The sequence below is a fragment of the Prionailurus bengalensis genome, chromosome A1, assembly GCF_016509475.1.
Source record: "Prionailurus bengalensis isolate Pbe53 chromosome A1, Fcat_Pben_1.1_paternal_pri, whole genome shotgun sequence".
Taxonomy (NCBI): Eukaryota; Metazoa; Chordata; class Mammalia; order Carnivora; family Felidae; genus Prionailurus; species Prionailurus bengalensis.
In genome coordinates this window covers 191,834,298-191,851,186 of record NC_057343.1, presented here as the reverse complement: position 1 = coordinate 191,851,186, position 16,889 = coordinate 191,834,298, and the positions used below count along the sequence as shown (strand labels likewise).

Here is a 16,889-nt window from a genome sequence, read left to right as displayed (position 1 = left end):
AAAGCAGGCGGGGGGGGGGAGGTGCAGAGAGAGAGGTAGAGAGAGAGAGAGTCCCAAGAAGGCTCTGCACTGTCAGCATGGAGCCTAATGCAGGGCTCAAACTAACAACCTATGAGATCATGACCTGAGCCAAATCAAGAGCCATATGCTTAACCAACTGAGCCACCCAGGCACCCCTAAGACAAAATAGAGTTTAAAGAAGACTGTAAGAAAATATAAGAAAGGGCATTACATAATAGTGAAAGGATCAACCCAAGAATAGGAAATAGCATTCATAAATATTTATGGACCCAACACAGGATAATCTAAATATATAAAGCAAATATTGAAATTCTCCCAGGAGCCACCACTCTTCCTCTTCCCGTAAGCAGCCTGAGGTGATCTCTGAAAATGGTTCACTATTCACTTGACCCGGAAAACCCGACAAAATCATGCAAATCAAGAGGTTCAAATCTTCGTGTTCACTTTAAGAACACACGGGAAACTGCCCAGGCCATCAGGGGTATGCATATCCGAAAAGCCACCAAGTATCTGAAAGATGTCACTTTGCAGAAGCAATGTGTGCCATTCCAACGCTACAATGGTGGAGTTGGTAGGTGTGCCCAGGCCAAACAGTGGGGCTGGACACAGGGTCGGTGGCCCAATAAAGAGTGCCGAATTTTTACTGCACATGCTCAAAAATGCAGAGAGTAATGCTGAACTTAAGGGTTTAGATGTAGATTCTCTGGTCATTGAGCACATCCAGGTGAACAAAGCCCCCAAAATGCGGCGTAGAACTTACAGAGCTCATGGTCGGATTAACCCATACATGAGCTCTCCCTGCCACATTGAGATGATCCTTACTGAAAAAGAGCAGATTTTTCCTAAACCAGAAGAGGAGGTTGCACAGAAGAAAAAGATATCCCAGAAGAAACTGAAGAAACAAAAACTTATGGCCCGGGAGTAAATTCTGCATGAAATACATGCAAATAAAAGTAAAAACAGAAAAAAATAAATAAATAAAAATAAAAATAAAGCAAATATTAACAGACATAAAGGGAGACATTGACAGCAATATAATAATAGTAGGAGAATTTAATACTACACTATCAATGGGTAGATCATCCAGACAGAAAATAGTGATACATTGGCCTTAAGGGACATTAGACTGGATGGACTTATTAGACATATATAGAACACTTAATCCCAAAACTGCACAATAACTATCTTTTCAAATGCACATAAAACATCTTCTAGGAGAAATCACATGTTAGTCCACAAAACAAGGTTCAAAAAATTCAAGAAGATAAGAATCATATCAAGAATCTTTTCTAACCGCAATGATATGAAACTCGAAATCAATTACAAGAAGAAACTAGGATAACACAAACATATGGAAAATAAACAATATCCTACTAAAAACCAAGGAGTTGATGAATAAATCAAAGAAAAGATAAAAAATACCTGGCAAGAAATGAAAATGCAAACAGAACTTTCCAAAATCTATAGGACACAGCACAAGCAGTTCTAAGAGGAACATTCATAGTGACATAAGCTTACTTCAAGAAACAAGATAAATCTCAAATAAACAATCTTACTTTACACATAAAGGAACTAGAAAAAGAAAAAAAAAACAAATTCCAAAGTTAGTGGAAGGAAGGAAATAAAAGGTCAGAGTGGAAATAAACAAAATAGAGACTAAAAGAAACAATAGAAAAGATCAATGAATCTAAAGCCAGTTTGCTGAAAATACAAACAAAACCAATAAACTTCTAGCCAGATTCATCAAGAACAAAAGAGAAAGAGAGAGGGATCCAAAATAAAATTAGAAATCAAAGAGGAAAAGTTATAACTGATACCCTAGATATATACAAAGGATCGTAAGAAACTACTCTGAACAATCATTTGCCAACAAGTTGGTAAACCTAGAAAAAATAAATTTCTAGAAATACTCAACCTTCCAAGACTGAATCACAAAGAAATAGAAAATCTGAATAGACCTATTACAAGTAATAAAATTGAAACAGTAATTTAAAAACTCCCCCAAACCAAAATTCAGGACAAGATTGATTGACAGGTGAATTCTACGTGTCACATAACCTTCCCACATTATACCAAAAAATTGAAGAGGAAAGAATGCTTCCAAACTCATTTTATAAGGCCAGACTTACTCTGATGCCAAAAACAGACATACCCCCCCACACACATACACATACACACACACACACACACACACACACACACACACACAAATTTAAAAAAAAAAGGAAAATGAGGGAAAAAATAAAATTACAGGCAAATATCCCTCATGAACATAGATGCAAAAATTCAGAAAAAATATTAGGAAACTGAATTTAACAATACATTTAAAGGATTATACATCACAATCAAGTGGAATTTATTCCAAGAATACAATAATGGTTCAACATCCATAAATCAACCAACATGATACAACACATTTACAGAAGATAAAGAGTATATGATTAACTCACTAGATGCAAAAAAAATGCATTGGACAAAATCCAAAATTTTTTCATGATAAAAACTCAACAACATAGGTATAAAAGGTACATACCTCAACAGAATAAAGGCCATATGTGACAAACCCACAGCTAACATCACACTCAATGGTGAAAAACTGAAGGCTTTTTCTTTAATATCAGAAACAAGACAACAATGCCAACTCTCACCATTTTTATTCAACATAATCCTAACCACAAAAATTAGGCAAGAAAAAGAAATAATAGGCATCTAAAATGGAACAGCAGTAAAACTGTCATTATTTACAGACAGGATACTACCTACATAAAATCATAAAGACTCCACCACAAAACTATTAGAATAAACAAATTCAATGGAGTCACAGGGTACAAAATTAGCATACAGATATTGATTGTGTCTCTATACACTATTAATTAGCTATCAGAAAGAAAAATAATAAAACAGTCCAGTTTACAACTGTATCAAATAAAATTCCTAGGAATAAATTTAACCATGGGGGTGAAAGACCTGTACACTGAAGACTATAAGACATTCATGGAAAAAAAAATGAAGACAACACAAATAAATGGAATGATATACAATGTTTGTGTATTGGAAGAATATCATTAAAATATCCATGCTACCAATAACAATCTACAGATTCAATTCAATCTCTACTAAAATTCCAATGGCATTGTTCACAGAACCAGAGCAAAGAGATCCAAAATTTGTATGCAACCATAAAACACCTCAAACACACAAAGCAATCTTGAGAAAGAGCAACAAAGCTGGAGATATCATGCTCCCTGATTTCATACTCTACTACAAAGCTATGGTGATCAAAACAGTATGGTACTGGAGCAAAATGAGACCCATAGATCTCATGGAACAGAATAGAAAGCCCAGAAATAAACCCATGCCTAATATGGTCAATTAATTTACTATAAAGAAGCCAAGACTATAGGATGTAGAAAAATGGTCTTTTCAATAAATAGAAAAGGATGAAACAATTATGGGTATGGAATAGAATATTTAAAACTCTAAGTTAATAAAAAAAATTTCCAGATATTAAACAAGACCTGAATTTATATATTCAAAAGGCCAATTTTGTATATGGAAAAATAGATAAAGGATGATTAACTAGAGTAAATGAATTCAATTCTCAACATAAAAGACAAATACAATAAAGGAAACAGAAGAAAGCAGAAGGAAAGGAAAAATAAAGTATAAATCTTAAAATGCTGGTTTACAGAAAATATCAACAAAATAGGCAAACCACTAACTCTCAATCAAGAAATAAAAAGAAAGACTGGGGGAAAAACAAGTATAACAAATATAACAAAGTATAACAAAAAACAAAAGAAATCACAAGGGGGATAGCAAGGCCTGAAATAGAAGAAATTTTTAAAAGATCTTCAAACGTTACTTCACACAACTTTACAGAAAATAGAAAATTTACATAAAATTGCTAGTTTCCAAGGAAAATATAATTTCCCAAAATTGGACCAATAAAGTTAAAAATACTCAGGCAAATTTCTATAGAGGAAATTGAGGAAATTATCAAAGTCCTACCCTTCAAAAACACCAAGGAGTGGATAGTACAAGATGGCAGTGTAGGAGGAACCTGAACTCACCTCTTCCTACAGACATACCAAATCTACAATTTCATGTAGAATAATTCCCACTGAAAGTATAAACTCAAAACTAGCTGAACAGCTCCCTCCACAACAAGGGATAAAACAGCGTATCAAGATGGGAGGAGGGCAGAGATATGGTCCTGCCAAAAACTCTATCCCCAATGCATCAACATACAATAGGAAGGAATCACAGAGGCTCAGAGCCTCTTCCCAAGTGAGGAGGAGTTTGTGCTCCATATGGATTATCCCAACCTTGGGAATATGCAGTAGCAAAATGAGGCCCCCAAAACATATGGCTTTGGAAATCAATAGGGCTCCTGTCCAGAGGACCCAGAGAGCTAGGAGGGATCTGAGATACTTCTTTTGAAGGTTTTGTGTGCTCTCAAAACAAAATAAACAGAAAAATAAAAACCAAAATTCAGATACAGGAAACTGATCAGTGGTTATCAGCGGGGAAAAGGATTGGAGAGTAGGCTAAAAAGGTGAAGGGGATAAATATGGCAATGCATGATAACCAGGCATATTTGCTGATCACTTTGTAACGTATGCAAATATTGAGTTATTATGTTGTATACCTGAAACTAGATGTTCTATATCGTTTTTTAAGAATAAAAAAAAAAAAAAGGAAAAAACAAACTCAGATGTTTCACAGAGGAATTTTATCAGAACTTCTACATCTGGATAATCACATTGTCACATAAATTATTCCAGAAGAAAAAAAAATGAAGACTTCCCCCCTTTTTTGTTTTATAAAGGAAGTAACATTGATACCTAAATCTGATAAATACATCATAAGGGCATGAAAAATATCATAATCCAGTTTCACTTACACACACACACACACATACACAAAAAGAGAACAAAGTATTAGCAAAAAGAACCCAACACTGTTTATAAAAATCTTCCAAGAATGGAAGATTATTATAATATTAGTTAATCCAATAATGTAAATTGCCATCTTAATAGAGCTAAGAAGGAAAATAATATAAATGGATTAGATATTAAATTTCAAAATAAATAATCATTCAAATAGAATAGGAATTGATATATACTTCCTTAACATAATAATGTAGTTCAAAGCATACACCTGCACACACACACACAGCTCCATCATAAACCATTACCTTACCTAATGGGGAAATATTAGAGGCACTCACAGTAAAATCAAGAAGAAGGCAGGAATGCCCAATGTCTTCAATACTATTAATTTGGAGGAATCAGTCAATACAATTGATAAAAGAAAGTAATGAAAAGCATAAGAAATAGGAAAGAAGTATAATTACTTCTTTCACAGATGACACAAGATGATAGTATAAATGGAAAGACCAAAAGGCTAAAAGATAAAATTAACACAAGCAATAAAATAATATAGTAACATAGTAGAATGTAAAATGGTCATTAAAAAATCCACAGCTTTACATTTGCAAGTGATATCCTGTTAGATGAAATGAGGAAAGGGAAGATGTCAGAATAGGATGTGCCAGAAATCCCTATCTTCACTTAGACAACAATTGCACAGGCAGAATCTGTCTGATGTAACTATTCTGGAACTGTGGAGTCTAGTGAAAGATTACAACTTCCAAAGAAAAGCTTGGAATGTAAATTGTGCCAAAACTCTGGCAATTTTAGCTCTTAGAAGCTTATACATAGCTTGCAATATCCAGGGTAGGCAAAAAGGACTTTGTCTTCCTAGTAGTTGGAGTCTGTGCTCTGATTATTTACTGCTTCTGACCACAGAAGTACAGACCAAGAGGCAGGCACCCATTCATTTTCGCACTTCCTCCATTGTTGCAAGGACCTCTCTCCCTCCAACTGAAATGGACTTCCAGGGGATTTAAAGTGCTGGCACCCCACCCCACCCCCACCCTTTTGGGAGCTTGACTTTAAAGACTAAGACATTCAAAAACAACTGCATATATGGGAAGAACTAGAAAGTGACTGCACATCCAGGGGAAAACTCAAAACACTGGAGAAGACCTTAAGCTTACACCTCAGGCTGATCCTTGGCAAAGACACAGCCTACAACAACAACAACAACAACAACAACAACAACAACAACAAATAAGAAGAAACAACAGTAACACAAAACAGAAAACCCTGGGGAAGGGGGAGACTCTGGTTTCAGAGTTACCATGTTATAAATTCAAAAGTCCAGCTTCAACAAAAAACACCACAAAACATACAAAGAAATGGAAAACTATAGTCCGTTTAAAGGAAAAAATATAGACAGAAAATGTCCTTGAAAAAGATGTGATGGCAGATATACTAGATAAAGATTTTTTTCAATGCCTGAAATATACTCAAAGAAGTAAAGAATGATAATGGAGAAAATCAAGAAATTTAACGTGTGAACAAAATGAAAACATCAATAAAGAGACATAAGCCCTAAGAAACCAAAAAGAAATCTTGGAGCTGAAAAGTACAATAATTGAAATAAAAAATTCACTAGAAATATCCAAAGGCAGATTTGAACAGGCAGAAGACAGTCAGTCAACCTGAATATAGGACAGTTGAAATTCTTGAAACTGAATAACAGAAAGAAAAAAAGAATTAAAAGTGAACAGAGTCCATGGAACTTGTAGGACACCATTAAGTGGACCAGTATATGCACTGTGGGAGTTCCAGGGGGAAAGACAGAGAAAGAATGTGGCAGAGAGAATATCTGAAGAAATACTAACTAAAAATTCCCATATTTGATGAAGTGCATAAGCATCAATATTCAAGAAGCTCAATGAACTCCAAGTAAGATGAATTCAAAGAGACTCACACTGAGACACATATAACCAAACTGTTGAAACACAAAGAAAGAATCTTAAAAGCAGGAAGAGAAAAGTGATTCATGATATGTAAGGGAGTCTCAATAATATTATCAAATTTCTCATTAGAAATTTGGAGACCAGAGGGCAATAGGCCCATATATACAAACTGCTAAAAGAAGAAAACTGTCAATCAAGCGTCCTATCTCGCAAAGCTGTTCTTCCAAAGTGAAGGAGAATATAAGAAATTTCCAGAAGAATAAAGGCTGAAAAATTTCTTACCACTTGACCCACCTTGCAAGATATGCTCAAAGGAGTCCTACAGGGTGAAATGAAAGGACTCTAGAGAGTAACATGTAGCTGTATGAGAAAATATAAGTTTTAATAAAGGCAAATACATGGGTAATGATAATAGGCAGTATTATAACTATTGTTTGTAACTTTTTGTTTTCTGTATGATTTCAGAGACTAAAGCATTTTAAAGAAACAATTAGCCTAAAAGCTAATATTATTATAATAATGGTTTGTAACTCCAAATTTTGTCTTCTACATAATTTAAGAGACTAATGCATTTAAAAGATTAGTTTATGTTTTGGGGCACACACGTATAAAGAAATAATTTTGTGATATCGAAGGCCAAAAGGGGTAAAGATGGAGATGTAAAGGAGCACAGTCTTTGTATGTTACTGAAGTTAAACTGCTGTAAGTTCAAATTGGAGTGTTATAACTTGAGGACGTTAAATGTAATCTACATCATAATCACAATGAAAATATTTATAGAACATATAGCAAAAAAAGGAGAAAGAGATTTAAACATTTTACAACAGAAAATTAACCACAAAAGGCAGAACTAATGTAGCAATGGAGGCACAGAAAAGCTGCAAACATATAGAAAACAAATAGCAAAATGACAGAAGTAACCCCCTCCTTTTTAAAAAAAATTTTTTTTTAACATTTATTTATTATTGAGAGATAGAGAGGAGAGACAGAGCATGAGCATGGGAGGGGCAGAGCGAGGAGGAGACAAAGAAAGGAGGAGACACAGAATCCCAAGGAGGCTCCAGGCTCTGAGCTGTTAGCAGGGCTTGAACTCACAAACTCACAAACTCCTTATCAATTATTACTTCAAAGGTAGATAGATTAAACTTTCAGAGAAAGAGAAAAAGAGATTGATTGTGTGAATACAAACACAATATCCAACTATATGCTGTCTATAGAAAGGTCACTTTAGTTTTTTAAATGTTTATTTATTTATTTTGAAAGAGAGGGAGAAAGGGAGAGGGCCTGTAAGGCGGGGAAGGGCAGACAAAGAGGGAGAGAGAGAATCCCAAGCAGACTCCAAGCTGGCAATGCAGAGCCCTACTCAGAGCTACATCTCTCTTACAAACCATGAGACCATGACTCGAGCCGAAATCGAGTCAGATGCTTAACTGACTGAGCCACCCCAGTGTCCTGAGACTCATTTTAGATCTAGAGACACAACTCAGTTGAAAGTGAAAGGATGTAAGAAGACATTTCGTGCAAACAGTAACTAATACTAACTATACTAATATCAGAAAAAAATAGACTGTAATAACAAGGTTACAAAAGACAAAGGATGATATTACATATTAATAAAGAGTTCAATGCAGCAAGAAGATCTAACAATTATAAATTTTTACACACTTAATGACCAATTGACAAAATATATGATGCAAACACTAACAGAAATAGTTCTAAAATCACAGTTGGAGACTTCAACACCCACTCTCCATATGGTTAGAACAACCAGACAGAAGGTAAGGAAATAGAGGACTTAAACAACGGTCAAACCAACTAGCTCCAACAGGAGTTACAGAATAACAGCATACACATATTTCCCAACTGCACAGGAGACATTCTCCAGGATAGATCATATACTAGACTACACATTAAGTCTCAATAGATTATAAATGTTAGGTAGGTACCATACAAAGTATCTTCTCCAATCACAGTGGGATGAAGTTAAAAAACAATCACAGAAACAAAACTGAGAAACTTGAAAATTTGTGGAAATTAAATAAGACTCTCTTTAACAACCAAGGGGTCAAAAAAGAAATCACAGGGGAAATTAGAAAATACTAAGAGAATGAAAATGAAAATACAACATATCAAACTTATGGGACACAATGAAAACACTGTTAAGTGGGAAATTTATAGCTTTAAATGCTTACATTAAAAAACAAAAAAGGGGCGCCTGGGTGGCGCAGTCGGTTAAGCGTCCGACTTCAGCCAGGTCACGATCTTGCGGTCCGGGAGTTCGAGCCCCGCGTCAGGCTCTGGGCTGATGGCTCGGAGCCTGGAGCCTGTTTCCGATTCTGTGTCTCCCTCTCTCTCTGCCCCTCCCCCGTTCATGCTCTCTCTCTGTCCCAAAAATAAATAAAAACGTTAAAAAAAATTTTTTTTAAATAAAATAAAATAAAATAAAAAACAAAAAAGATCCAAATCCACAACTTAACACTTTAAGGAATTAGAAAAAAATGAATAAACTAAACCCAAACCTAGCAAAAGTAAGGAAATAATAGACATTGGAGAAAAGATAAAGAAAGTAGAAAATAGAGAAAAACACAGAAAGTTAATAAAATAAAAAGTTGGTTATTTCAAAAGATATTAAAAATGACAAATATTTACCTAGATAGACTAAAAAAAGGTAATACTCAAAATACTAAAATCATAAATGAACATGTGGACATTATTGATTCTATAAGAATACAAAGAATGTAAAAGATTACTCTCAACAGCTATATGCCAACAAATTGGATAACCTAGATGAAATGGACATAGTTCTAGAAACTTAACACCTACCAAGACTAAATCACCAGGAAATACAAAATCTTAATAGACTTATCACCAGTAAAGAGATTGAATACACAATCAAAAATCTCCTCCTGACAGGAGGAGAGGTGTCAACATGGTGGAGAAATAGGGGGACCCGAAGTTCCCTTGTCCCTCAAACACAGCAGTATTGAGGCCAGAAGACAGAATTCCAGTAGTCTGGGCTACATAGTGACAGACACATCTCCAGGGGCCCATGTGGACAACCTGGCGGACATAGGTGCATGATTGCGAATTGGGAGAGATAAAACGGGCAGAGTAGGCACAGAAGGAAGGGATCAATCCCATTCTGTAGAGATGCAAAAGGAAGAGAAAGAGAGGCTGGGGAAGTATAGGATTGTATTTGGACAAGAGAAAAACCACAGACCGGGGAACAGAAAAAAACAGAGAAAGAACCAATTTCTAACACAATCCAGCATTTTCTAACACAAAAAGCCTGGGGTCAGTAGCAACCTCAGAGGTGCAGTCAGAGAGAGAAGTCCCCTCCCTTGAGTGCTGTGGGAAGAAGGCATATAGCCACTCTAAGGACAAAAAATCCTGCAGACACCTGCCAGCCAGAGGTCCTTTGTCACCTGGGCAGAGTGGCACTACCCTAGAACCCTGGTGCGTGGCGTGGGATCCTTTAAGCATCAGGGTTTGAATCCCAGCCAAGGGCCTGGGAGGTACAGAAGACTGTGGAGCTGGACAAACTGGCCCACTCATGCCCACATGGGACTGTGAGGAAGGCCTGAACAGACTGGTCTGGGACACCCAGTCAGGGAAGGAGAGACTGGGATGTTGCTATTTTCCCCCCTTTCATCAACAAGGTGGGGCTTCAGGGACCAGACAATGTGCCCACAGTGGAGGCAGGACCCACCTACATCCAAAACATGCCCCTATGTGCCTGGTAACTGGGAACCTACTAGAACAAGATGGACACTGACCTAACCAGAGGGCCCCTCCTCCAGACCAGCGCATGAAGATTAAAGAACATCCTACTAAAGAATGAATGGGTCAACTAGGCAATTAAAGAAGAAATTTTAAAGAATTTATATGGAAGCATATGAAAATGAAAACACAACAGTCGAAACCCTTTGGGATGCAGCAAAGGCAGTCCTAAGAGGAAAATACATGGCAATCCAGGCCTAATTCAAGAAATAAGAAAAATCCTAAATACAAAATCTAACTGCACACCTAAAGGAACTAGAAGCATAATAGTAAAGAAACCCCAAAGCCAACAGAAGGGAAATAAAAATTAGAGCAGAAATACACAGTATAGAATACAAAACAAACAAACAAACAAACAAAAAACACCCAAAAAACAGTAGAACACATCAATAAATCTAACAGCTGGTTTTTTGAAAAAATAAAACAAAATCAATAAACCCCTAGCCAGACTTTTCAAAAAGAGAAAAGAGAGACACCAAATAGATAAAATCACAAATGACAGAGAAGAGATCACAACCAACACAACAGAAATACAAACAATTATTAGAGAATACTATGAAAAATTATGTGCCAACAAACTGGACAACCTGGAAGAAATGGACAAATTCCTAGACACCCACACACTACCAAAACTCAAATGGGAAGAAATAGAAAATTTGAACAGACCCATAACCACCAAAGAAATTGAATCACTTATCAAAAATCTCCCAACACATAAGAGTCCTGGGCCAGATGACTTCCCAGGGGAACTCTACCAGACATTTATTTTATTTTATTTTTTTAATTTTTTTTCAACGTTTTTTATTTATTTTTGGGACAGAGAGAGACAGAGCATGAACGGGGGAGGGGCAGAGAGAGAGGGAGACACAGAATCGGAAACAGGCTCCAGGCTCCGAGCCATCAGCCCAGAGCCTAACGTGGGGCTCGAACTCACGGACCGCGAGATGGTGACCTGGTTGAAGTCGGACGCCTAACCAACTGCGCCACCCAGGCGCCCCTCTACCAGACATTTAAAGCAGAGTTAATACCTATCCTTCTCAAGCTGTTCCAAAAAATAAAAATGGAAGGAAAGCTTCTGGACTCATTCTATGAAGTCAGCATTACCTTGATTCCCAAATCAGACACAGACCCCACTAAAAAGGAGAATTACAGGCCAATATCCCTGATGAACATGGATGTAAAAATTCTCAACAAGATACTAGCAAATCGAATTCAACAGTATATTAAAAGAATTATTCACCATGATCAAGTGTGATTCATTTTTGGACTACAGGGCTGGTACAATATTATCAAATCAATCAATGTGATACATCACATTAATAGAAGAAAGGAGAAGAACCATATGATCATGTCAATAGATGCAGAAAAAGTATTTGACAAAATACAACGTCCTCTCTTAATAAAAACCCTTAAGAAAGTTGGAATAGAAGGAACATACCTACACATCAAAAAAGCCATATATGAAAAGCCCACAGATAATGTCATCCTCAATGAGGAAAACCTGAGAGCTTTCCCCATAAGACCAGGGATGTCCACTCTCACCACTGTTGTTTAACATAGTGTTAGAAGTCCTAGCCTCAGCAATCAGACAACAAAATGAAATAAAAAGCATTCAAATTGGCAAAAAAAAAAGAGTCAAAATTTACTTTTTGCAGATGACATGATACTCTACATGGAAAACCTGAAAGACTCCACCAAGAAGCTGCTAGAACTGATACATGAATTCAGCAAAGTCTCAGGATATGAAATAAATGTACAGAAATCAGTTGCATTTCTATACACCAATAATGCAGCAACAGAAAAAGAAATCAAGGAATCAATCCCATTTACAATTGCACCAAGAACCATAAAATACCTAGGAATAAACCCAACCAAAGATGTGAAAGTCTGCATCTGAAAGCTATAGAAAACTTATGAAAGAAATTGAAGAAGACACAAAGAAATGGGAAACATTCCATGCTCATGGATTGGAAGAACAAATATTGTTAAAATGTCAATAATACCCAAAGCAATCTACACATTAAGTGAAGTCCCAATCAAAATTGCACCAGCATTCTTCTCAGAACTAGAATAAACAATGCTAAAATTTTTATGGAACCACAAAAGACCCCAAATAGCAAAGTAATGTTGAAAAAGAAAACCAAAGTGGAAGGCATCACAATCCCAGACTTTAGCCTCTACTACAAAGCTGTAATCATCAAGACAGTATGGTATTGGCACAAGAACAGACATATAGACCAATGGAATAGAATATAGAACCCAGAATTTGATCCACAAGTGTATGACCAACTAATCTTTGACAAAGCAGGAAAGAGTATCCAATGGAAAAAAGACAGTCTCTTTAGCAAATGGTGCTGGGAGAACTGGACAGCAACATGCAGAAGAATGAAACTGGACCACTTTCTTACACCATACACAAAAATAAACTCAAAATGGATGAAAGACCTAAATGTGAGACAGGAAACCATCAAAACCTTAGAGGAGAAAGCAGGAAAAAAATTCTTTGATCTCGGCTGCAGCAATTTCTTACTCAACACATCTCTAAAGGCAAGGGAATTAAAAGCAAAAATGAACTATTGGGACCTCATCAAAATAAAAAGCTTCTACATTGCAAAGGAAACAATCAGCAAAACTAAAAGGCAATCGACAGAATGGGAAATGATATTTGCAAATGACATATCGGATAAAGGGCTAGTATCCAAAATCTATAAAGAACTCACCAAACTCCACATCCAGAAAACAAATAATCCAGTGAATAAATGGGCAAAGACATGAATAGACACTTTTCCAAAGAGAAGACAGCCAGATGGCCAACAGACACATGAAAAGATTCTCAACATCGATCATCATCAGGGAAATACAAATCAAAACCACATTGAGATACCACCTCACACCAGTCAGAGTGGCTAAAATTAACAACTCAGGAAAGAAAAGATGTTGGTGAGGATGGGGAGAAATGGAAAGCCTCTTGCACTGTTGGTGGGAATGCAAACTGGCGCAGCCACTCTGGAAAACAGTGTGGAGGTCCCTCAAAAATTTGAAAATAGAATTACCCTGTGACCCATCAACAGCACGACTAGGAATTTATCCAAAGCATGTGGAATGCTGAATCATAGGGGCACATGTACTCCAATGTTTACTGCAGCACTATCAACAATAACCAAATTATGGAAAGAGCACAAATGTCTATCAACTGACAGATTGATAAAGAAGATGTGGTTTATATGTACAAAGGAATACTACTTGGCAATAAGAATGAAATCTTGACACTTGCAACAACATCGATGGAACTGGAGGGTATTATGCTAATTGAAATAAGTCAGTCAGAGAAAAACAGATATATGTTTTCACTCATATATAGAATTTAAGAAACTTAACAGAAGACCATGGGGGAAGGGAAGGGGAAAAAATAGTTTCAAACAGAGAGGGAGGCAAACCATAAGAGACTCTTAAATACAAAGAACAAACTGAGGGTGGATGAGGGTGTAGGGGAGAGGGGGAAATGGGTGATGGGCACTGAGGAGGGCACTTGTTGGGATGAGCACTGGGTGTTATATGTGAGTGATGAATCATGGGAATCTACTCCCAAAGTCAAGAGCACACTGTATACACTGTATACATTAACTTGATAATAAATTATTAAAAAAAAAAAATCTCCTGACAAGGAAAAGCCCTGGTCCTTATGGTTTCACTGGTGAGTTTTACCAAACATTTTAAAAAGAACTAATTTTCATCTTTCTCAAAATTTTCCAGAAAGTTGAACAGGAATGAAAATTTCCTAATGTTCATACATTCTATGAGGCCAGCATTATTACCCTGATAGTAAGCCCAGACAAAGGCACTACAGGAAAACTACAGACTAATATCCTTTATGAACATTGATGCAAAGCTCAACAAAATACTAGCAAACCAAATTCACCAGCATAGTAAAAGGATTATACACCATGACCAATGGGATTCATTTCCAGAATGCAAGAATGTTCAATATATGAAAATTAATCAATTTAATATAACACATTAACAAAATGTAAAAAAAAACCCTCATGATCATCTCAGCTGATACCAAAAAAATTAGACAAAATTCAATAGCCTTTATGATAAAAACAAAAAAAAAATCTATAAATAGGTTGAAAGAGTAAAAGTTTTTCCTCTATTATTAGGAAAAAGACAAGGATGCCCATTTTTGCCACTTCTATTTAACATTGTACAGCAAGTTCCAGCTAGAACAATTAGGCAAGAAATAGATGTAAAAGGCACCCAAACTGAAACAGAAGTAAAATTGTCTCTGTTCATAGACAATATGACCTTATGTATAGAAAACTCTAAACATTCCCCAAAAAACTATTATAGCTAATAAATGAATTCAGCAAAGTAGCATGATACCAAGTCAACACACAAAATAAGTTGCATTTCTATACACTAATAATGATCAAAGAAGAAATTATGAAAACAGTTCCAATTATAATTCCATTTTTAAAATATTTGGAAATTAACCAAGGAGGTGATGGACTTATACAATGCAAACTACAAAAAGTTGCTAAGAGCAATTTATGAAGACATAAATAAAAATACATCTATGTTCATGGATTGGAAGACTTAATACTGTTAAGATGCCAAATATGGCCCAAAGCAACCTACATATTCAATGCAATCCCTCTGGAAATCCTAATAATGTTTCTTTCAGAAAAAGAAAATTCCATCCTAAAATTCATTTACAATCTCAATAGACCCTTGGTAGCCAAAACAATTTTGAAAAAGAACAAACCTGGAGGACTTTAAATACTCTCCTATATGGTCAAACAATTTTTTGACAAGGATGCTAAGACCACTTAATGTGGACAGAATAGTCTCTTTAATAAGTGGTTCTGGGAAAACTGTCACAGACTGTCACAAGAATGAAGTTGGACCCTTACCTAATATCATATATAAAAATTGTTCAAAATGGATCAAAGACCTAAATGTGAGACCTATAAACCAAAACTATAAAGCTCTAGAAGAAAACACAGGGTAAAATCTTCATGACATTAGATTCAACAATGATTTCTTAGATATGAAACCATAAGGCACACACAACAAAAACAAAAGACAGACAAATTGAAGTTCATGAGATTTTTAGAATTTTGTGCATCATAAGACAATATCAACAGAGTAAAAAGACAACCCACAGAACAGGAGAAAAAATATTTGCAAATCATTGATCTGATAAGAGATTAATCTTCAGAATATATACAGAACTAAAACTCAACAACAACAAAATCCAATTTAAATATGGGCACAGGAATTGAATAATACATTTCTTCAAAGAAGACATACAAATGGCTAACACGCACATAAAAAGATGTTTAAGATCAGTAATCATTAGGAAAATGCATATCAAAACTACAATTAAATTCACTGCACACCCATTAAAATTGCTATCAAAGAAAAACAAAATAGCAAGTGTCAACGAAGATGTGGAGAAATTAGAACCTTTGTGCATTGCTGGTGAGAATATAAAATGGTAGAGTCTCTATGAAAAAGTTTGGCAGTCCTTCAAATAATTAAAATAGAACTACCATATGATCCAGCAATGGTACCTCTGGGTATATTCCCAAAAGAACTGAAAACAGAACCTTGAAGAAATACTTACATACCCATGTTCATAACAGTATTATTCACAATAGTAAAAACATGGAAGCAACTCAAGTATCCACTAACGGACAAATGAATAAGCAAAATGTGGTATATGCATACAACGGAATATTATTCAGCCTTAAAAAGGAAGAAAATTCTCACATATTCTACAATACAGATGAACCTTGAGGACACTATACTAAGTTAAATACACCAGTCACAAAAAGACAAATACTGTATGATTCCAATAATATGAGCTACTTAGAATAGTCAAAATCATAGCGATGGAAGGTAGAAGGGGGGTGGCCAGGGGCTGGAGAGAGGGAGAAATGGGAAGCTATTGTTCAATGAGCGTAGAGTTTCAGTTTTACAAGAGCTATGGAGATGGATGATGGTAATGGTTGCTCAACACCATGAATGTATTTAATACCTCTAAACTGTACACTTGAAAATTGGTTAGGATAAAGGCAAATTTTATGGGTGTTTCATCATAGTAAAAATTTTTTTGAACTAGGCAGATAAAATACTTAGAAACTACCTTAAAATAAATGCAGGAAACTTGTAGGAGGAGAATTTTAATACATTTTGAAAGACACAAAAGTAGACTTGAACAAATGGAAAGATACATCCTATTACAGGATAA

At 35.7% G+C, this 16,889-nt stretch overlaps 1 pseudogene; it reads left to right on the top strand.

Annotated features, from left to right (window-relative positions):
• Positions 1-335: 335 nt before the first annotated feature.
• On the top strand, positions 336-991 carry LOC122493231 (annotated as a pseudogene).
• Positions 992-16,889: the final 15,898 nt, after the last annotated feature.